We start from the raw sequence: 21,438 nt of genomic DNA on the forward strand, positions 1-21,438 counted from the left end.
ATCAGGTAATGCGTAACATACTTCTAGGGGGATTAAGAACTCCATCTTTTATTAAGAACTCCATCTTGTTTAATGATTCCATTTTGTGTTAGTGACTTTCTGTCTCTCTGTCTCTGTCTTTGTTCTCTCTAAGTCTTCCTGCCTTAAGCCGCGTGGCTCTAATTAATATCAGACCTCTCAGTCTGGCTTATATAGGGATACATATTTTTTTGAATACAAATACTGTACTGTATTTATATGTATCTTATGAATGCAATATACCGTGTTGGGTGTGTGATATGTGGTATGAATGATATGTGAGAGAATGATTTGTACTTAATTTTAAATGTAAGATGCAAGAAACTTTAAGGAGAAATCCTTAGAACAACATTTGGAAAAAGAGCCAGAAACACTGTACCAGTCTTTGAGAGCAGAACAGGAAAGGTCAGCTAGTTTGACCTCCAGCATAGGAGGAAGAGGGAGTAGGCCTTCTCCTTCTTCTGTGCTGACAGGGACATGAACTTATCAGCAGGCTGGCTTTAACACAGACAAGCTGTTTGATTTAAGTTTTGAGAATGACAAAAAGTGTATATTGAGTATGTTATAATGGTTTTATGCATATTCAGAAATTAAGGTAAACAAAATTATGATTTTTAAAACCTTTGTCTTTGAGTTTGAAAAATTGTTCCTATGTAAAGGAATGTTCTTTGTTCAAACCTAAAGACAGCCTCTGTTAGCTGATTGGCTGACAAGGGATGACGTCGTACTGGTTTGAAAGTATATATTGATGTATAATTGAGAAAAGAGTGGGGATTCTTTGTCAGAAATGCCAGTGTTTGGCGTCTGTAAAGTCCTCTGATGACGCAAATAATCTTTTGATAATTGTTATGGAAATAAATAAAATTAATAAATTTTTTAATACCTTTTGCGTCATGTGCCATTACTCATGTACACTTTACACACCTAAGAGCAAACCTGGCTGCTCAATTGGCACCCCAGATGGGACAGCTGCTTTAGAGCGCGCTTGTGTCAGATTACCCTGCTTAATAGATGGGCTGTTGCTGAATGAAGGATTCCAGAGCAGGGTGACAGCAGCACGCTGATCTTGCTGACGCTGCCTGAAGATTAAAAAAAACTAAACATCGGCGGTGAAGATTATAAAACACTAAACACTGGCAGTGAGAAGGTAGGTGTAGGGAAGTCGGGAGTCTAGAGTCGAAAATCCAAAGTCAGAAAGTGGTTGTGTCATCATGTGTTAGGGTCCCGCTAGGGCAGGGGTGTCAAAGTCCCTCCTCGAGGGCCACAATCCAGTCGGGTTTTCAGGATTTCCCCAATGAATATGCATGAGATATATTTGCATGCACTACTTTCATTGTATGCTAATAGATCGCATGCATATTCATTGGGGAAATCCTGAAAACCTGACTGGATTGCGGCCCTCGAGGAGGGACTTTGACACCCCTGCGCTAGGGGGAAGGGAAGAAATAATTGATACATGCCTGGCAATATGGTAATAATTATGGCAAGCAGATTAGATATGTCAGTAATATTTTGTGCTGCACTAGAATTCACACTTTATTATGCTAGGAGGAGGGAGAGTCCCAGGACCCACTACCCAGTACTCTTTACACAATTGACTTTTCTGCTGCTTTGACCTGTCCACTTCCATACAAGTGATTGCTTGGTTAATGTAACTGATATGTGCATAAATTTAACATGACCAAAAAATATGTAATCATAGAATATGCACAATATAGTAAATTAACACAAGGGTGCTATATCCACATCGATAACTTAAGAAATAGTAGCAACCTTTTCTACTATTTTATGCAACCCCTTTGTCTCCAGTTTTTACATAGGATCCTCAGCGGCACCACTTAGAGCTCAATTGCATCTCATTGTTCTAAGGTTTACGTGTCAGCTCGTCATCGGGTCCCTTTTCTTTTCTTTTATGTTAATAGTTTTTTATTTGTTTTCTATTTTATTTTGTATATATTAACTTATTTATAAGCATATACTTAGCTTAGTCGTGTGGTCTCTGGCTAGGGGTGGTTTATACCAACATGTTTCGCTATCAAAGCTTTATCAAGGTTTTAACCCCTACAAACAACAAAAGCTATAATTAATATTCATCTTTTTGTAACAATCATAACAAAGTATCAATTTCAACTAAGTTACAATATGTACTTATTCATTCTCACCTAACTAATATACCGCCAGAAGCTGTGACCATATTGTAACTTAGTTGAGATTGATACTTTGTTATGATTGTTACAAAAAGATGAATATTAATTATAGCTTTTGTTGTTTGTAGGGGTTAAAACCTTGATAAAGCTTTGATAGCGAAACATGTTGGTATATAAGACCACGCGACTAAGCTAAGTATATGCTTATAAATAAATAAATAAGTTAATATATACAAAAGAAAATAGAAAACAAATAAAAAACTATTAACATAAAAGAAAAGAAAAGGGACCCGATGACGAGCTGACACATAAACCTTAGAGCAATGAGATGTAATTGAGCTCTAAGTGGTGCCGCTGAGGATCCTATGTAAAAACTGGAGACAAAGGGGTTACATAAAATAGTAGAAAAGGTTGCTACTATTTCTTAAGTTATCCAAAAATATGTAAGGCACAATGCCAAAATGGCCCCAGTTGACTTGTAAAATGTAATCATGTAATACATTGCCCTCTATCAGCTTTTACAAATTAGGGAAAAACAAAAGATGAAGGGATTGATTTATATCCCCTTTATGCTTCACATTTCACATGTCAACTTAATTTAATATACTGTGAATAAAATAGTTATCTAAGCAATTTACAAGTCAAATTAAAATCTGAAGGGGGAAGAAAAGGAGCCAAGAGATGAGATGGAGAAATGATACACTCTGGATCCTCACCTCTCTCTCTCTCCTTTCCCACTCCCTTTGCACCAAGGGAAGAAATTAGAAAGATGGAGACATATTGCACAAGGTGGTGGAGGAGAAAGAGAAGGAAATGCAGAAGAAAGCAAACAGAAACTAGAACCAACTTGATGGAAAAATAAATCCCTAGAAAACAAAGGTAAAAAAAAGTAATTTATTGATGAACTATTTTAGTTTTGGGAAACCTATATAACAGATATCTTTGTATTCCGTTCAATAGAAAAGGAATTGCATTTCTGGTTTTATTTCTCTAGTGCTGAAATATTTGAACCCCCAGCTAAGGTTCTCCTCCAAAGATGGCCAATACTCTCTTCTACCAAGTGTAGCAGTCGCTGACAGCATCCTTGCACCACTGAGTTGCCAGCATCTGTGACTTTGGGACACTGCTGCTGCCTGTCAAGTATGGTAAAAAGGGTTTGACCACCTTCAGAGGAAGTCTTCAGCTGACACAGCTTGAAGGTCTTCATCAGCTGGAGTGTTTATATTTTCATTAAAGGCTCTAACAGACTCATTTACAAAATATGTGTTGTTGTTAGGTGCCATCAACTCGTGCTCGAGTCCTAGTGACTTGATGAATTTCGGATCTAAAAATAAATTGGTTTTGTGCTAGTCTAGAAAGGTCCTCCAGCATCATTCCCATGATTGTTTTCAACATGTCCAGCCATCTGATTGCAGATCGCCCTCTTCGCCTGGCTCCTTCAAACTTCCCAAACATGTGATCCAGTGATCACTCTCTTCTGATGGTGTGACTAAAATAAGACAGTCATAACTTAATCATTTGGGCTTTCAAGTGACATAGCCAGTTTGATCTCTTCCAGAATTGATTTGTTAGCTCTTCTGTTAGTCCACAGCATGCCTAAAATTCTTCTCTAGCACCAGAGATCAAATGAGTCAATCTTCTTTCTGTCTTGTTTCCGTAGTGTCCAGCTTTTGCATCCATAACTGACCACTGAGAACATGAGTGCGTGGAAAAGGCTGATCTTCGTTTGGAGTGTTATCTCCTTACCTTTGAATACTTTGTAGAGAGCCTTCATTGAAGAACGACCAAGTGCCATTCTGCAGAGTATTTCCTCACAGCTAGTTGCTTCGTTTACAAAAGAGCCCAGGAGACTGAAATCCTTTACAACCTCTATTCTATCACCTTCAAGCTCAAAATCTTCATCATTTTCCATGTTCATGATCTCTATCTTGTTTATGTTCCATTCTAATCCCATGTTATGACATTCAGCTTTGACTTTTCTTAGTAGATACAGTATGTCTTCTTTGCTGCTGGTGATGAGCATTATGTCATCTGCACAGTGCAGGTTGTTTATATTTTGGCCACCAACTTTGAAACCGACACTCTCTTATTCCAACTTTGCTTTTCTGAAGATGATTGTCACCATACAGATTGAACAGGTAAGGTGACAAGATGCATCCTTGCTTGACACCATGCTTTATTGGAAACCAATCAGTATTACCGTCGATACCAGATGACTTGTTTTTCAATAAAGCTTTAATCACTGCTATGACTTCTTTTTAAAAAATATCTTGTTCTTCTTTGGCTTCAGTTTCCAGATCAATTTCCACAATGTTATCCTCATTGCTCTGTTTGTATACATTTTCCGTATATTCATTCCATTCTTTTTAATGCTTTCTGGATCATTCAATATCATTCCATTGTAATTTTTAAGCATCTCCAGTCGAGATTGGAATTTCTGCTGCTTGTAGATTGGCCAGTATTGAAAACAGGATACTGTGGGGCACAGGGCTATTACTTAGAGGCTTTTAAGAGTTTGGGGTTAGAAATTGGGAGGAGGAGGAGGAGACATAATTATACATCTACTGTATTTTTAAGGTGATTTGTGGTGAGAGTGGGTGTTGAAGAACTCACAATGCTTCAGTTTGTGCAAGGGATGTTTATTAAGATTAGTTACAAAAAAAAAAAAAGGAAACAGGATACTTTGTTAAATGCATACTTTGCTAAATTTTCGAGTGATTCAGAGGTGATTGCAGTGACCAAACATCAGAACATTTTTTTTTTTTTGGAAGGGTTAAAGAAACTTCAGATACGATGTGCCAAGTATGTTGGAACTTAGGAGGAAAATATGTGGAATAGCTTGTAAATTCCATGGCTTCACATCATTCCCTTATCCGCTGAGAACTTTTCAGCACCCCCACCCCTTAAACTATTACGACTATTTTGACTTCCTGGGCAGTCTCAGATCGAGGTTTGAAACACAGATTCATTGAAGAGCCAATCGCAGGGCAGCTTACTCCATGGCTGAAGGCGATCCTTGAGGACCAATCGTAGAGCGCGTTGTTGTTGTCTGGCAGAGACGGAGAGCTTGGTGGGTTTGTTTTGGGTTCGCGAGGCTGTGGCGGTAGGGAAGCGGTGCTTCGTGCTTTCGTTTCTTCATCCAACATGTAGTGCCGAGCGGAGCCGCTGGGATAGAGGTACGTAACGGTAGGGATTCGCGGACAGGGTGAGCATTTATCTAGAGGAAAGCAGGAGTAAAATAATGCTAAAAACTCCGCTACTTCGCTGCTCCTTCTCCTCTCCCCCTCATTAGAGGGGCCAACGGTCCTTAGCCCGGTATCTGCGGGAAGGTGGTGAGAGGCTTGAGTACACGCATCACGTAGCACAAGTAAATGCCGTATTTTTGCATGCTTTGTGCAGTTCGTCTGTATTGTAACTCGTGTTGTGTAAAATTCAACAACGAAAGCAGAAAGATGTCGATAGGGAAAAACCACTCGGCTCACCTAGTCACTCATTTGTACCTGTGTACAGGTCTATCACAAGTATCGCTTCGTGGGTTTTTCTTGTTCCTTTTACCACCAGGATTGCTTGGCGTTTGGCTCAAGACTCGCTTAAATTCTGTTACTGCTCTGATTCGTGTATATTTTCCATTGATGTTTACTAAGAATGGTGTGGCCTCTAATCTTATGTTGTTGTTCTCTAAGGATTTATCAGTTTTATTCTTGATCAACTTTCTTGCCTAATGTGTTTTGATGCTCTTGTGCTGCATGGCTTTGATAGGTGTGCCTTAATGTCAAATACCTCTTTAATGTGTGTTGAGGATTTTTCTATGGCAGTGTTTATCAACTTCTTCAAGCCAAGTACTCCCTAAGCCTAACAAATACCAACGCCCCAGACCCGCTCAAGCTCCGCCCCCAGACCCCACCCCCATAATAATAGTACTAATTGTAATGCAATTTCTTACATCCATTTTTCATATACACACAATATAATCTTATTAATACATAATAGTAACCACAAAATTAAAAAAAACACAAACACTGGGGTCCTTTTACTAAGGTGCGCTAGCTGTTTTAGCACATGCAAAATGCTAATGCATCCATTATATTCTATGGACACGTTAGCATTTAGCGTGCGCTAATATTAAGGTGCACTAAAACGCCTAGTGCGCCTTAGTAAAAGGACTTAACTATGCAGAGAAAATGTTAATTATCGTTAGTATTTGGGAGGTTTTTCCAAAGAGGTCAAGGCAGATGACTTTAAAATATGCAATCAGTAACAACTATAGAATAATAGACAAATATAGAGCAAAATATAAACAGCAGATATAAATTCACAAAACTGACACTTTTTTGTCTTCATTTATTTGCATTTTAAAATAACAAGCAACATCAGGCATATCAACAAAGCCAATATGAGAAAAATAAATCATAACAGGGGATAAGGGAGGAAGGGGGTAAGTACAAAACAGTTAGTATTTAAACAAAGAAAAGACATAGGGGCTCTTTTATCAAGCCGCGCTAGCGGGGTTAGCGTGTCGGACATTTCATCACACGTTAACCCCTGCGGCTGGCTAAAAAACTAATGCCTGCTCAATGCAGACGTTAGCGGCTAGCTCGGCAGGCGGTTTAATGCGCGGTATTACGTGCATTAAACCCCTACCGCAGCTTGATAAAAGGACCCCATAGATCTATTACAGTTTTAGGGCTCAGTATGTGTAACTGAACAAGAAACACTTTTAATGCTGACCATTTACGAGAGAGAAAACTGATACATTTTGATCACTAAATTGAAAATAAAATTATTTTTCCTACCTTTATTGTCTGGTGATTTCATGAGTCTTTGGTTGCATTTTCTTCTGACTGCATCCAATAGTTCTTTCTTTCTGCTTCCTGCATGCTTCCTCTCCTCTGGACCCCATTCCCTTCCCCAACCAACATCTCTCTATCCCTCCATGTGTCACTTTTCTTCCTCTCTCCTCCACCCCTATTGGCAATATGTCTCCCTCTCTCTCTTTCACTGTCCATTTGTCTTGAGAGATCTAGGCATCTATCCCACCCCCTCTACTGCCACATCCAACATTTCTCCCTCTCTCATCCCCCAGATCATGTGCAGCATTTATCACCCCTCTCCAGCACAATGCCACATTTCTCCCTCCCTTTGCATCCCCTTTAAACTGCCATTTCCACCACCATATCCAATGTTATCCCAGGACAAGCAGGCAGCATATTCTCTACATGTGGGTGATGTCATCCACGCAGCCCCGATCGGATACTCTCGCAAGCAAACTTGCTTGAAGATCTTCAAGCTTGCGAGTGTACTGTGCATGCGCATGTGCCTTCCTGCCCAAGTTAGGGTGCGCATCTCCTCAGCGTGGCCTCAGTTCTTGTTTTTCCGCAGAGCCAAGAAGCCCTGTTCTACAGCTCTGCCATTTCCTACTTGCCTTCTCGCACCGCGGCTTTCTTTATTTTATTTCATTTTTAAGTCGCTGTGCGGCGCCTCTTTTTATTTAAGAAACAAAAAGATTTGTTGTGTTCCCGCTGGTTTTCCTCCGGCTGGCCTTTCTTGGGCTTCGGCCCTGCCGCTAGTCCTCATTTGGCTGCGGCTATGTTTTTCTTTCTCCCCTGGCCTCTCACTGGATTCACCACATGTGAGTAGAGCGGCCGGGCCTTTTTCCTTCATTGGAATTGAGCTGACGTGGCATCGATCCCCAGTGGCGGCCTCGTCTAATCCCTCTGGTCCCGTCTGCTGTGCCTCATGGGTTCCATCCTCGGGTAAGTCTCTTCTTTCCTTCCTAGGTGCGTTACCTCAGTAACGACGCTAGCCGAGTCTCAGGCATTCCAGGCATCGAGTGCAGTCGTGCAAGCCTCTACGAGACCTTTGAAGCGTGCCTTCTTTCATGGGAATACTCATCCTCAAGGTTGCCCTCTATGGAGCGCACTGCTGCACTTTCATTACCAGTTTCATTGGTATGGTGCCACCTTTCGAAGCCTTGACTGAATTCGACTGAGCGACGTCGGCTGAGGCTTTGTGCCTCGGCGTCGACTGGGGCTTTGTGCCGCGGCATCGATGTTTACCGGATCCTGTTCAGGGATTCAAAGGTTCTCAACTTTCTCACCAATCCCTGGTGGTTGAGTCTTCCTTGAAGAAGTCCAACCCCTCGAGGGTGTACGCTGCGTCCCGCCAGGGCGGGAGGGCCGTCCAATGGACAAGTTTGGTCGCCGTCTTTATCAATACTCGATGATGGCGAACCGTGTCCTCAACTAAACCTTTATCTTCGCATCCTATCTCTGGTTCTATGTGAAAGCCCTCCACTCATTCCGGGCAGTCGTGCCGGATTCTCGTAGTAAGGAGTTTCGTCTCCTAGAGGAGACTCTCCCAGCTTCAGCTCTATATGTTCCAGGCAGCCTATGACGCCTTCGAGTTGTCCTCGAGAGTCACAGCTTTTGCGATTACCATGCGTCATCTTGCTTGGCTCAGCGTGTGGCTATGGATCCAAATCTCCAGGATCGTCTAGCCAATCTCCCTTGCGTGGGTACTGCGCTATTTGATGATTCCATCGAGGCGGCCACTAAGCGCTTCTCAGAACACAAACGATCCTTCTCCTCTCTGGTTCGCCTTAAGCCGAAGACCCTCCGGCCTGGCAGTATAAAATCCCTCTCCAGAGGTACCCACTATACCACTCCTGCATTCTCTCAGTCTCCTTCGAAGCAGCTGCAATAGCTGCAGCAGCGCCAAGCTACGGTTCCGGCGAAACCTGGACTGTCTTTTTGACTATTCTAGTATGAGCCTCCGGGCTCCTCTCCTTCTGGAGACTTCTCCCCTCCCTTCAGGGGGTGTCACCATCATTTCTACGCACGGTGGGACAGCCTTACCTCTGATAGTTGGGCGTTTTCCATCATCCGGGTAGGGTACTCCCTTCACTTCAGTCACGTACCCCAGACCTTCCTCCTGGAGAGTGTCCTTCAGGCCAGTCTCAACTGCCCCTTCTGTTGCAGGAAGCTTGAGCTCTACTTCACCTCTGAACAGTTGATGAGGTTCCTCCGGATCAGTGGCATACTGGATTCTACTCCCGGTATTTTCTGGTGCCCAAGAAAACGGGGGATCTGCGTCCGATCCTAGACCTACGTGCCCTGAACAAGTTTCTAATCCAGGAACAGTTCAGTATGCTCACCCTTCCAACGTTGTGCCCCCTCTTGGACAAAGGATACTGGCTGTGCTCACTGGACCTCAAAGAGGCGTACACGCACATTCCTATACACCCGGCCTCACGCTGGTTTCTGAGATTCTGGATGGGGGATCTCCATCTCCAGTATCGTGTTCTTCCCTTCAGCCTGGCGGCCTCTCCGAGGGTTTTCACGAACTGCCTGGTTATGGTAGCTGCTGCCCTGTGTCTCCGCAGCCTGCAGGTGTTTCCCTACCTCGACGACTGGTTGATCAAAGCATCCTCTTGCCAGGAGGTTCTGTGAGCGACGAATCAAACCATCTTGCTCCTTCAGAGTCTCGGTTTCGAGGTGAACTTCCCCAAGCCTCGCCTCTGTCCGTCCCAGTCTCTGGAGTTAATCGGAGCAGTCCTGGACACAGTTCGTCTGCGCTCCTTCTTGTCTTGGCCTTGGTAGGAGGCCCTTGTTCGTTTATGCCGGAAGGTGGCCCATCTGTCTTCGGCCCCTGCTCGACTTCTGATGGTCCTTGGTCACATGGCCTCTACGGTTCATGTAACTCCTTTTGCCAGACTTCACCTCCGCATTCCCCAGTGGACTCTTGCGTCCCAATGGAATCAGTATCAAGACTCTCTCTCTCTCGACGCGTTGTCGTGCCTCCTTTGTTGGAGAACTCTCTCTGTTGGTGGCTGCTCTCTTCCAATTCGTCCAGAGGTTTTCTGTTTCATGCTTCTCCTCCGCGAAAGGTCCTCACGATGGACTCATTGGCCTATGCTTGGGGGGGGGGCTCATCTGGCCGGTCTTCGCACTCATGGTCTTTGGTCCAGTGCAGACCGCCTTTGTCACATCACTCTGCTGGAGCTTCGTGCGATTCTCCTCACTCTGAAAGCTTTTTGCCACCTGCTTCACGACCGAGTGGTGCTGATCCGCACGGACAACCAGGTCGCCATGTATTATATCAACTAACAGAGGGGCACGGGGTCCCAGTCCCTGTGCCAAGAGATGTTGCGGCTTTGGGTTTGGGCCATTTGCCACAATAGGTTCCTTTGAGCGGTCTATATTTTGGGCTAGCACAATTGTCTGGCGGACAGCCTCATGAGTGGTCCCTCCATTCCTGGCTCTGCGTCAGGTATTTGCTCGTTGGGGGACTGCGGATGTCGATCTGTTCGCGTTCCTCCTCAATTATAAGCTACCCCACTTATACTCCAGGGTTTACACCCTTCTTGGGCTTGAAGCGGATGCTTTCTGCTGGATTGGACGTACCTTTTTCTGTATGCGTTCCCTCCATTCCCTCTGATTCTGATGATTCTCGTCAGGTTCCAGTCCTCATGGGCCACCATGATTCTGATAGCTCCTCGGTGGCCCCGGCAGTTGTGGATCTCCCTTCTGTACAACTCGGTTCCAGGGAGCCTCTTCTTCTGCCTGTTTTCCTTCTCTGCTATTGCTGAGTCGGGGTTCACTGCTTCATCCCAACCTGCAGTCTCTGCACTTGACAGCCTGGTTCCTTGAGACTTAATGCCCTCGTTCCAGCTCTTCCAGCCTGTGCTGGACGTCCTGGGGGCGTCTCGGCAGGAGTCCACTCGACAATGTTACCATAAGACTTGGACCCAATTTTATTCCTGGTGTGCTACTCGGCAGCCTGAGCCATCCTTTGCCTCCCTGTCTGCTGTCTTAGACTATCTGTTGCATTTGTCGGGCGCTAGACTCAAGTCCTCTTCGATTCGTGTCCACCTTAGTGCCATTACTGCTTTTCATCTGCCGCTTGACAGGAAGCCTATCTCTGTTCATCCTGTGGTTTCCCTCTTCATGTAAGACCTTTCCTGCATTCCTCCGCCCCTTAAACCTCCTCCGGTGGTTTGGGATCTTAACGTGTTCTTGTTCCTTTCATGTAACTCCCGTTTGAGCCGCTAGCACGGGCTCACTTGCAGTTTCTTCCTTGGAAGGTTGTGTTTCCTATTGCTCTCATGTCTGCCTGTCGGGTCAGTGAGCTTCAAGCCCTGGTAGCGGACCCACCTTTCATTGTCTTCCATCATGATGAGGTGGTCCTCCGTACCCATCCTACGTTGTTTCCGGGTATCCCATCAACCAATCCATGGTTCTTCCTATGTTTTTTCTGAAGCCCCCTTCTCACTTGGAGAAGTGGCTCTGCATTCTCTTGATTGTAAGCGTGCGCTGGCCTTCTACTTGAAGCGCATCGCTCTGTTCCACAGCTGTTCCTCTCTTTCGATCCTACTCACTTGGGTCGCTGTGTTTCTAAGCGGACCATTTCTAATGGGTTGGCCATTTGTATCTCTCTCTGTTAACGCTCGGGCAGGCCTCTCCCTGCTGGGTCGAGTCACAGGCCACGTAGTGCGTGCGATGGCGGCATCTGTTGCTTTCCTCCGCTCGACTCCCATTGAGGAAATCTGTAAGGCTGCCACTTGGTCCTCGGTTCATACATTCACCTCTCACTACTGTCTGGATGCTTTCTCCAGGCGCGACGGCCACTTTGGCTGGTCGGTTTTGCAAAACCTGTTTTCCTAAATTGCCAACTTTCCCTCCATCCTCTTCTAGTTAGCTTGGAGGTCACTCACATATAGAGAATATGCTGCCTGCTTGTCCTGGGATAAAGCACAGTTACTTACCATAACAGGTGTTATCCAGGGACAGCAGGCAGATATTCTCGCAACCCACCCACCTCCACGGGTTGGCTTCTTTGCTAGCTATCTGAACTGAGGCCACGCTGAGGAGACGCGCGCCCTAACTCGGGCAGGAAGGCTCATGCGCAGTACACTCGCAAGCTTGAAGATCTTCAAGCAAGTTTGCTTGTGAGAGTATCCGATCGGGGCACCGTGGATGACGTCACCCACATGTAGAGAATATCTGCCTGCTGTCCCTGGATAACACCTGTTATGGTAAGTAACTGTGCTTTTCTCCCTCTCATTCTTCTGTTCCCCATGCATCTCTACCTCACTCCTCTCTCACTCTATGCCCAATTTTCCTTTCCCCATGTGCACCATCTCTCATTCATACACTCATGCCCATCAATTCTCCCTTTCAATTCTCTCTCTCTCCTATGTCACATGTTAATGCCCCTTCCCTTCCTTCTTTGTCGAGTTTGTGCCACCTCCCCCTCCCTGCTTTCCAGCTTTGTCCCAAAATTAAGTTGCATGCCCAGAATCCCTGCCTGCCCCACTTGTCCGTCTGCACACTCCCTCCCTCGAAGCCGACATGTCCACAGAAGCCGCAGATGCCTTGAGTATCCCTGCTACCTGCCCGCCGCACCACCCTTGAAGCCGACCCTGTTACTTTGTTGGAGCCAGACTTGCTCCATTCTCCCCCAGCAGCAACTCTATGCAGGAAGATGGCGTGTGCAGCAATTCTCATGCTGGCAGACAATCCTTCCCTCTGACGTCATTTCTGACGTCGGAGAGAAAATTGCGGGTCAGCTACGCAGCGTGTGAGTTATTGCCTGTGTCCTTGCATGGAGTGCTGCTGGGGGAGAAGGGAGCCAGTCTGGCTCCAATGAAGTAACAGGGTGGGGGGGGGGTGGATGGGGAAGGATGCAGGGAGAGATCCCCAGCAGCGGCTTCAGTGGATGGGCAGACAGGCAGGGAAGGATCCGCGGTAGCCAGGCTGCATACCCCCAAGTGGCTCACGTACCCCCAATGATACGCATACCGCGTGTTGAGAAACACTGTTATTTAGCAACTCTCCAGACTGGCAAAGGTTAATCTTACAAGCGGGTTATATCTCATCATGACCAGCAGGTGGAGACTGAGACAAAACTTTGGAATAGTACATATCAGGTGACTCCTCCCTAATTACTTTAGTCTTCTCTCAGTCTCCAGCAGGTGTGGTAAGCTGTACCCATCTCCCTTGGAATTTGTTTAGGGTTTTTTGTTCCCTTTTTGGTGTCGGATTAAGCTTGGGTGGACCCTGTTTTGGGGTCCGTCCGACCTTGGGGGTGTTAAACCTGGTGGTTCATGTGGTGGGTCCCTTCCTCCCTTCCCAACATTTTTTTAGAGGTGCCTCAACAGTAAGCCTTACCCCTTCCCTGGTTGGTAAGGCATACTGTTGTGAGAGCCAAGTGAAATCTGTTCTGTGAAAAAAAAAAAATCCTGAGGTAGTGCCGGTCTGAAGGGTTGCTTTCCCTTTAAATTTAATGTAATGTACTGTATTTTTCTACTAACTGGCACTTTTTCTTTAGTTAGGTCGTGTATGGAGTAATGAGCACTTCACAGGGGAAGAAGTGCTCAATTTTCTCCAGACGTGAGGCTCTCGCGGCCTGCCTGTGTAGACGCTGTGCAGGCCGTAGCGGTGGAGGAGCCTCGTTGGCAGTTGGTGCTGGTGGCCAGGGTTCCCCGCTGCAATTGCCTTGTGAGTTGGCAGGGAGAAGTTGGGAAGCCCGGTCTTCTCTCACCGCCCATGGAGGGATTTTCTCAATCGCAGACGGTGAGGGGGAAAAAGGATTCCCTTACAGCCGCTGCAGCTGAGAATTCCCTCACAGCTGTTTCTTTAACAGCTGATGCGGACTTGCCTGCTTTAGCGGCTGGGACATTTCAGGCTTCCCAGCCGCTACAGGCCCTGGAGGGGCTATTTTTGGCCGGAACTTTGCCATTTTTGAATAGCAAACCCTCCATTTGCTCTGCCACCTCAGGTGACCTTCCCCCTGTCATGGAAAAACAGGGGCAGGTTTCTGCTTGGTCCCCTGCTAGGGCAGGGAGTCCCATGGGGCCGCCAGGGGTTATTTCCCCTGATTTATCTTTTGCTTTGTGCAGAGCTTATTTTCAGGCGGCCGGGGGTTTTGCAGTTGGCTCGTGGAGGGGGTTGTTCCCTCTGCGGCTTTGCCCCCTCTACTACTTTTACGTACCCTCCTCCTCCTCCCTTGTCCAAGTAGCTGCGTTTGGCATGGGACGAAGACTTGTGGTCTGATGAGCGTTTAGATCTGGATGAGGACCTGGACCCTTGGGGAGACCTCCAGGATCTTCTCAAGGGGACGGCCGCTGGTAGTGGGGCCTCACCTTTTCTGGCTACTGGCAAGGAGGTGTCCGTGGTGCTCTTTTTTCAGAGAGACAAGCTCCCAGATTTAATTCAATAGGTCTCCTTAGTATTACGCTTTGAGGAGATTTCTCCTGAGACCCCCGTGTATGGGAAGATCCTCTTCGGGGGGTCCACCTTATGTCCCGCTCTTTTTTTTATGCATTGGGATATTTGGGATATTGTCCTGGTACAGTGGAATATGCCGGAGGCACTGTTTTGGTTTTCACGCTCCATGGCTTGTTTGTATCCCATCCCGGAGGGGGATAAGGCTACCTTGAAGTTGCCAGTGGTAGATGTGGTAGTCTCCGCTATTGCAATATGGCATACTTTGACCATAGAGGGCGGTTCTGCTTTACGTGATTCTGAGGAGTGTAAGTTGGAGACTCCTTAAACAGAATTTTGATGTCTCTACCTTGGGGGTCCAGGCGGCTATTTGTGGGGGTCTCGTGGTTCGGATGGTTTTTTGGTGGGCCGAGCATGTTCTTGACTGTGAGTCTGATGATTGGTCCTTAGTGATCAGGAGGCGGCGAAGATTGAAATGGCAGCCTCTAGCCCGGCGGTTAGAGGTGGCACTGCTAGGTGGTGTCTGCGGGATTTCCGCAGATTCTGCTCTGGGCGTGGGCTGCTACTTTCCTGACTTCTGGGTTTTCCCAGGGGCGTTTCTTTTAGCACATGCAGACCTTTTCGGGAGCCTATCGGAGGGGCTGGGATTCCACCCACTGATTCCCCTGCAACCCGTCCTGCCCAATGACTCCTTGCCAGTGCCCCCTCTGGTTCCGGTGGGTGCACGGCTGCACAGGTTTTCTCACAAATGGAAAGAGATCAAGTCCGATCAGTGGGTCCTGGAGGTAATTTGGGACAGTTACGCTAGAGATTGCCCGCTCCCTGCCGGATCATTTTCTAGCTTCACCTTGTCAGGCAGAGTGGAAGAAGCAGGCTTTTTGCCAGACCCTTCAAAGATTGCTAGATCTCAGAGCTGTGGTTCCAGTGCCCCCTCAGGAGTGTTGCACTAGCAGGTACTCAATTTACTTTGTGGTGCCCATGAAAGAGGGGACTTTTCAGCCCATCTTAGATTTGAAAGAGATTAACAGGCTCTCAGAGTTCTGTCTTTTTGCATGGAGACACTGCGATCAGTGATTCTGGTGGTTCAGCCAGGGGAGTTTCTAACCTCTCTCAACCTGACGAAGGCCTACTTGCATGTTCCACTCCGGGCCTCCCATCAGCACTTCCTTTGTTTTGTGATCTTGGGTCAACACTATCAGTTCGGTGCGCTTCCTTTTGGTCTGGCCATAGCTCCACGGACGTTCACCAAGGTTATGGTGGTTGTTGTGGCGGCCTTGCGGACAGAGGGCATTCTGGTGCATCCCTACCTGGACGACTGGTTTATTTGCGCAGTCGTTCCAGGAGAGCACCCAGGTCATGGCTCGGGTGGTGGAGATCTGCAATTGCTGGGATGGGTTGTCAACCTTGCCAGAGATCCGGGTAAGCAAATTGGAATATCAGATTTGCCTGTATATGGCGTCCTGGTGTTCTCAGGCGCAGAATTTCCTCCAAGTCTTGGGGTCGATGGCGGCTTCCCTTGACATGGTGAGGTGGGTTTGCTCTACTTCGGAGGTGGTCGCCCCAGAGGTTCAGTCTGGATCACCCTGTTCCTCTGCGGGGTTTGTCTCGCTGCAGTCTTCGTTGGTGGCTCCAGACCTCCCGTCTTGTTCAAGAGACGAGTCTGGATCAGCCACAGTAGACAGTGCTTCTCAAAAGTTCCAGTCTTCTCAGTTTGGGAGTTCGGTGTCTAGGGCATCTGGTCCACGGAGGAGGCGTTTTGGTCGCTCAATGTTCTGGAGACCAGAACCATCCGTCTGGTCTTCCACGCCTACTTGATAGGCAAGTTGGTCCGGGTTCTGTCGGACAATGCCACGGCGGTGGCCTATGTCAATCGTCAAGGGGGCACCAAGAGCACTCAGGTGGCACAGGAGGTGGCTCTTCTCATGGTCTCGGCATCTCGGCCTCCCACATAGCCGGAGTGGAGAATGTTCAAGCGGACTTCCTCAGTCATCACATGCTGGATCCCGGAGAGTGGTGTCTAAGCCACATGGCCTTTCAGTTGATAGTACAGTCTTGGGGTCAGCCCTTTATGGACCTGAAGGCCATGGGTGTCAATGCCAAAACACCCCGCTTCTTCAGTCGTCGCAGAGACGGTCAGGCTGAAGGCCTGGATGCTTTGGTTCAACCATGGCCAAAGGAGGGGCTGTTGTATGTGTTCCCTCCATGGCCATTAATGGGCAGAGTTCTACTCCACATTGTTCGTCATCTGAGCCTGGAGGCTCTGGATTGGCCCAGACAGCCGTGGTATGCGGATCTGGTGAAACATCCGGTGGCGGATCCTCTGCCTCTTTCGCCCGACCTTCTGACTCAGGGCCCTATTCCCATGTTTGATCCGGCTCCCTTTTGTCTTCGGCTTAGCTCTTGAAAGGGAACACCTAGGTAAGAAGGGGTATTCAGATAAAGTGATCTCCACTCTCTTGGGGTCCTGGAGACTTCCCACTTCTCGGGCTTATGTGCGGGTTTGGCGTATATTTGAGGAGTGGTGTAGGCCAGGAGAGTGGACTCTTTTTGCGCTTCCCTGCCTAACATCTTAGAGTTCTTGCAGGATGGCCTGGACAAGGGCCTGGCTTGATCTTCTCTCTGGGTTCAGCTTGCGGTCTTGTCAGCCTTTCGTTGCTTATTATGGGGTCAGTGTCTGACTGCCATTCCTGTTGTCATTTGCTTCTTGCGGGCAGCCAAATTGCTCAAAACGTCCGTGCGACAGTCTGTTCCCTCTTGGGATTTGAATCTAAGAACATAAGAATTGCCACTGCTGGGTCAGACCAGTGGTCCATCGTGCCAAGCAGTCCGCTCACGCGGTGGCCCTCTGGTCAAAGACAGTCCAGGCGGCTAACTGAGACCAGCCCTACCTAAGTACATTCCGGTTCAGCAGGAATTTGTCTAACTTGGTCTTGAATCCCTGGAGGGTGATTCCCCTATGACAGACTCTGGAAGAGCATTCCAGTTCTCTACCACTCTCTGGGTGAAGAAGAACTTCCTTATATTCTTACGGAATCTATCCCCTTTTAACTTTAGAGAGTACCCTCTCGTTCTCCCTACCTTGGAGAGGGTGAACAACCTGTCCTTATCAACTGAGTCTATTCCCTTCAGTACCTTGAATGTTTCGATCATGTCCCCTCTCAATCTCCTCTGTTCAAGGGAAAAGAGGCACAGTTTCTCTAATTTTTCGCTGTACGGTAACTTCTCCAGCCCTTTAACCATCTTGGTCGCTCTTCTCTAGACCCTTTAGAGTAGTGCCGTATCCTTCTTCATGTACGGCAACCAGTGCTGGACGCAGTACTCCAGGTGAGGGCACACCATGGCCCGGTATAGCGGCATGATAACCTTCTACGATCTGTTTGCGATCCCCTTCTTTATCATTCCTAGCAATCTGTTTGCCCTTTTCGCTGCCACCGCACTTTGCGCGGATGGCTTCATCGACTTGTCGATCATAATTCCCAAGTCTCTTTCCTGGGAGGTCTCTCCAAGTACTGCCCTGGACATCCTGTATTCATGCATGAGATTTTTGTTACCTACATGCATCACTTTACACTTATCTATGTTGAATCTCATCTGCCATGTTGATGCCCATTCCTCGAGCCTGATTATGTCACGTTGCAAGTCTTCGCAATCCCCCTATGTCTTCAGTACTCTGAATAACTTCGTATTGTCCGCAAATTTAATCACCTCACTCGTCATACCAATGTCCAGATCGTTTATAAAGATGTTGAAGAGCACGTGTCCAAGCACCGAGCCCTGTGGCACCCCATTGGTGACGCTCTTCCAGTTCGAGTATTGTCCATTTACCCCCACTCTCTGTTTCCTATGCTCCAACCAGTTTTTAATCCATGTGAGTATTTCACCCTCGATCCTATGGCTTGCAATTTTCCGAAGTAGTCATTCATGCGGAACCTTGTCAAACACCTTCTGAAAATCCAAATATACAATGTCGACCAGGTTCCCCTTGTCTACCTGTCTGTTTACTCCCTCAAAGAAGTGCAGCAAGTTCGTCAAACACGATCTGTCTTTGCTAAAGCCGTGCTGACTGGTCCTCATCAGCCCATGTCTGTCAAAATGATCAATGAGGCGGTCCTTTATCAGTGACTCTACCATCTTTCTCGGTACCAAGGTCAGACTCACCGGTCTTTAGTTTCCCAGATCTCCCCTCGAACCTTTCTTGAAGATCGGCGTAACATTCGCCACCTTCCAGTCTTCCAGAATCTTTCCCGATTTGATCGACAAATTGGCTATTAGTTGAAGCAGTTCAGATATGGTCTCTTTCAGTTCCTTGATGACCCTCGGATGGATGCCATCCGGTCCCAAGGATTTGTCATTCTTAAGCCTGTCAATCTGTCTACACACCTCCTCTAGACTGACCGTCAATCCTGTCAGTTTTCCATCTTCATTTCCAGCATATAGCCTGATGGGTTCTGGTATGCTTGTAAATCTTCTTTGGTACATAGAAACATAGAAACATAGAAAAATAGACGGCAGATAAGGGCTACGGCCCATCTAGTCTGCCCACCCTAATGTCCCTCCCCTACCTTCGCCCTGTGAATAGATCCCATGTGACGATACAGACACAAAAAATGTGTTCAGTTTGTCGGCGATTTCTTTGTCCTCCTTTAGCGCTCCCTTTATTTCATGGTCATCCAACGGTCTGTCCGGTCTGGTGTGCCCCCTTTTGAGCCTTTGGGTGCCTGCTTTGTTGAAGGATCTTACTCTTAAGGCGGTCTTTTTGGTGGCTATTACTTCTGCTAGACGTGTTTTGGAGCTGCAAGCTCTCTCTTGTAGGTCTCCCTTCCTGGAGTTTTCTAGGGAGCGTGTCGTGTTGAGGCCTGTTCCTTCTTTTCTGCCAAAGGTAGTTTCTCCCTTTCATGAGTAGTTGGGAGTGTTCTTCGGAGCAGAAACAGTTGCATAAACTAGATATTGGTCGGGTCCTTCGCGCGTATGTGCTGAGGACCTAGGAGATCAGGAAATCGGATCATCTTTTTGTCCTTCTAACGGGTCCTTGTAAGGGGGATGGTACTTCCAAGGCTACCATTGCTTGCTGGATCAAGGAGACTATTGCTTCCACATACCTTCTGCAGAAAAAGCCTGTTCAGGAATTTCTCAAGGCTCTTTTCACTCGGGGTCAGGCCGCTTCTTGGGCTGAGTCTTCGCTGGTGCCTCCAGTGGATATTTGTAAGGCTGCAGTCTGGTCTTCTCTGCATTCCTTTTTTCAGATACTACCCTGTGGACGTTCAGGCACATCGGGATGCGATGTTCGGTGAGCGTGTTCTGGTGTTGGCCATTTGGGGGTTCCTCCCATGATGGGGACTGCTTTGGTACGTCCCGCTTGTAAGATTAACCTATGCCGGTCTGGAGAGGCTAAAAGAAAGTAAATTAGCAGGTAAGAATCTATGTTCTCCTTCTATGGTAATGTGCAGTCCTCCAGTTTTGTTTGGGTTTTTATTTTTGTGCCAACATCAAGTGCAAGGTCTTTAACTGTGGATTGGCCTTGTACTTTGGCTGAAATTGTAAACCTAAACTATACTGAAATGGGGTGAGGAGGCTAACACTCCAGGTTCTTAACCCACTGAGGATACAATAAACCATGTTCATGGTGACCAAAGAAGGCAAATTTTAAATTATAATTTTTTTTTAAATTAGGGAACTCGGTGGTTAGTGGAAAGCTAAGTGTTGTTGTTTTTTTAATTAAGAAGTTGGGAATTATGGAGGCTAACATTTACACTTCTCCCTCTGTATTCGTTGTGATAGGGGATTAACAGAACCGCAAATACAGAAAAACAGCAAATAACTTTTTCATATATTATTTGCTGTTTTCTATTAAAAACCATAGTGAATATGGTGAAACTGTGAATAACATGGTGGGAGACCTGGCCTGTTCCTGAAGGAGAGGCAGAACACGGTGAAGAAAGTGCTGGGAATCGGCAATTTTCTCTATAAATAATTGGGATCAGCGATTTTTCTATGTAAGCTGATGTAATTTTGGGGGAGGAGCCAGCAAGCTAAAAACCGTGAATAATCGAAACTATGAATGCTGAAACCGCACATACAGAGGGAGAAGTGTACTGATCCACATGAGATTATGGGTGCAAATTGAATCAGCTCAGAGCTGAATCTGGAAAGTATGGTTGCCATTCATATTCTTATTATGATTTGACTTTTTGTTTTTAAGGTTGTTCTTTTTACAAAAATGCTATTTATTCAGAAAAACATGTTGGAGCAAAATGGATCTGATTATTACGGTAAGTGGAAAGGAGTCTGTTGTTCATTTGATTGATATATATATATATTATTCCACTCTTTGTCCATATATTCAGTGTTGAAGTGGATCATAATTCATAGAAACATACTGCTTCTTTTACAAAGCTGCGCTTGTGGTTGCTGCGTGGCAAAAGCCCCGAAGCGGCAGTCGCTAGTGTGGCTTTGTAAAAGGGGGGGGAATAGAAATATGATAGTGAATAAAGGCCAGATGACCCATCCAGTGTGTCTACCTGCAGCATCCACTATCTCCTCTCCCTAAGAGATCCCACTTGCCTGTCCCATGTTTTCTTGAATTCAAACATAGTCTTTTGACTTCACCACCTCTACTAGGAGACTATTCTATGCATCTACCACCCTTTCTGTAAAAAATTATTTCTATGCCCTATCACTCTGGAGTCTCCTTTCAATTGAAAGAGACTTACCTTGTGTATTTATATTACATAGGTATTTAAATGTTTCTATCATATCTCCTCTCTCCTGCCTTTCCTCCAAAGTATACATATTAAGACCTTTAAGTCTGTCCCCATATGCCTTATAACGAAGATCACACACCATATTAGTAGCCTTCGTCTGGACCGATTCCATCCTTTTTATGTCTTTTTGAAGGTGCAGTTTGTTCCCAGTAATAGAAATATATTGTTATCCACCATGAACTCATAAGGATGTTGGCGGAATATAAGTCAGAATGTAATGTAATGAAAAGGCAGAATAGGGACATTCAACACGGCAGCAGTGGGGATTCCCAAGCCTTGCTCTTTGCA

General features: G+C 46.4%; 1 protein-coding gene across 1 annotated transcript in view; it reads left to right on the forward strand.

Annotated features, from left to right (window-relative positions):
- Positions 1-5,144: 5,144 nt before the first annotated feature.
- The window catches only part of AGBL5 (ATP/GTP binding protein like 5), a 327,772-nt gene continuing 311,478 nt past the window's right edge, over positions 5,145-21,438 (forward strand). Inside the window, 2 exon segments of the mRNA XM_033939734.1 lie at positions 5,145-5,341; positions 20,589-20,658. The gene's annotated coding sequence lies outside the window, so the exon portion shown is untranslated.

Source organism: Geotrypetes seraphini, chromosome 3 (genome assembly GCF_902459505.1).
Source record: "Geotrypetes seraphini chromosome 3, aGeoSer1.1, whole genome shotgun sequence".
NCBI lineage: Eukaryota > Metazoa > Chordata > Amphibia > Gymnophiona > Dermophiidae > Geotrypetes > Geotrypetes seraphini.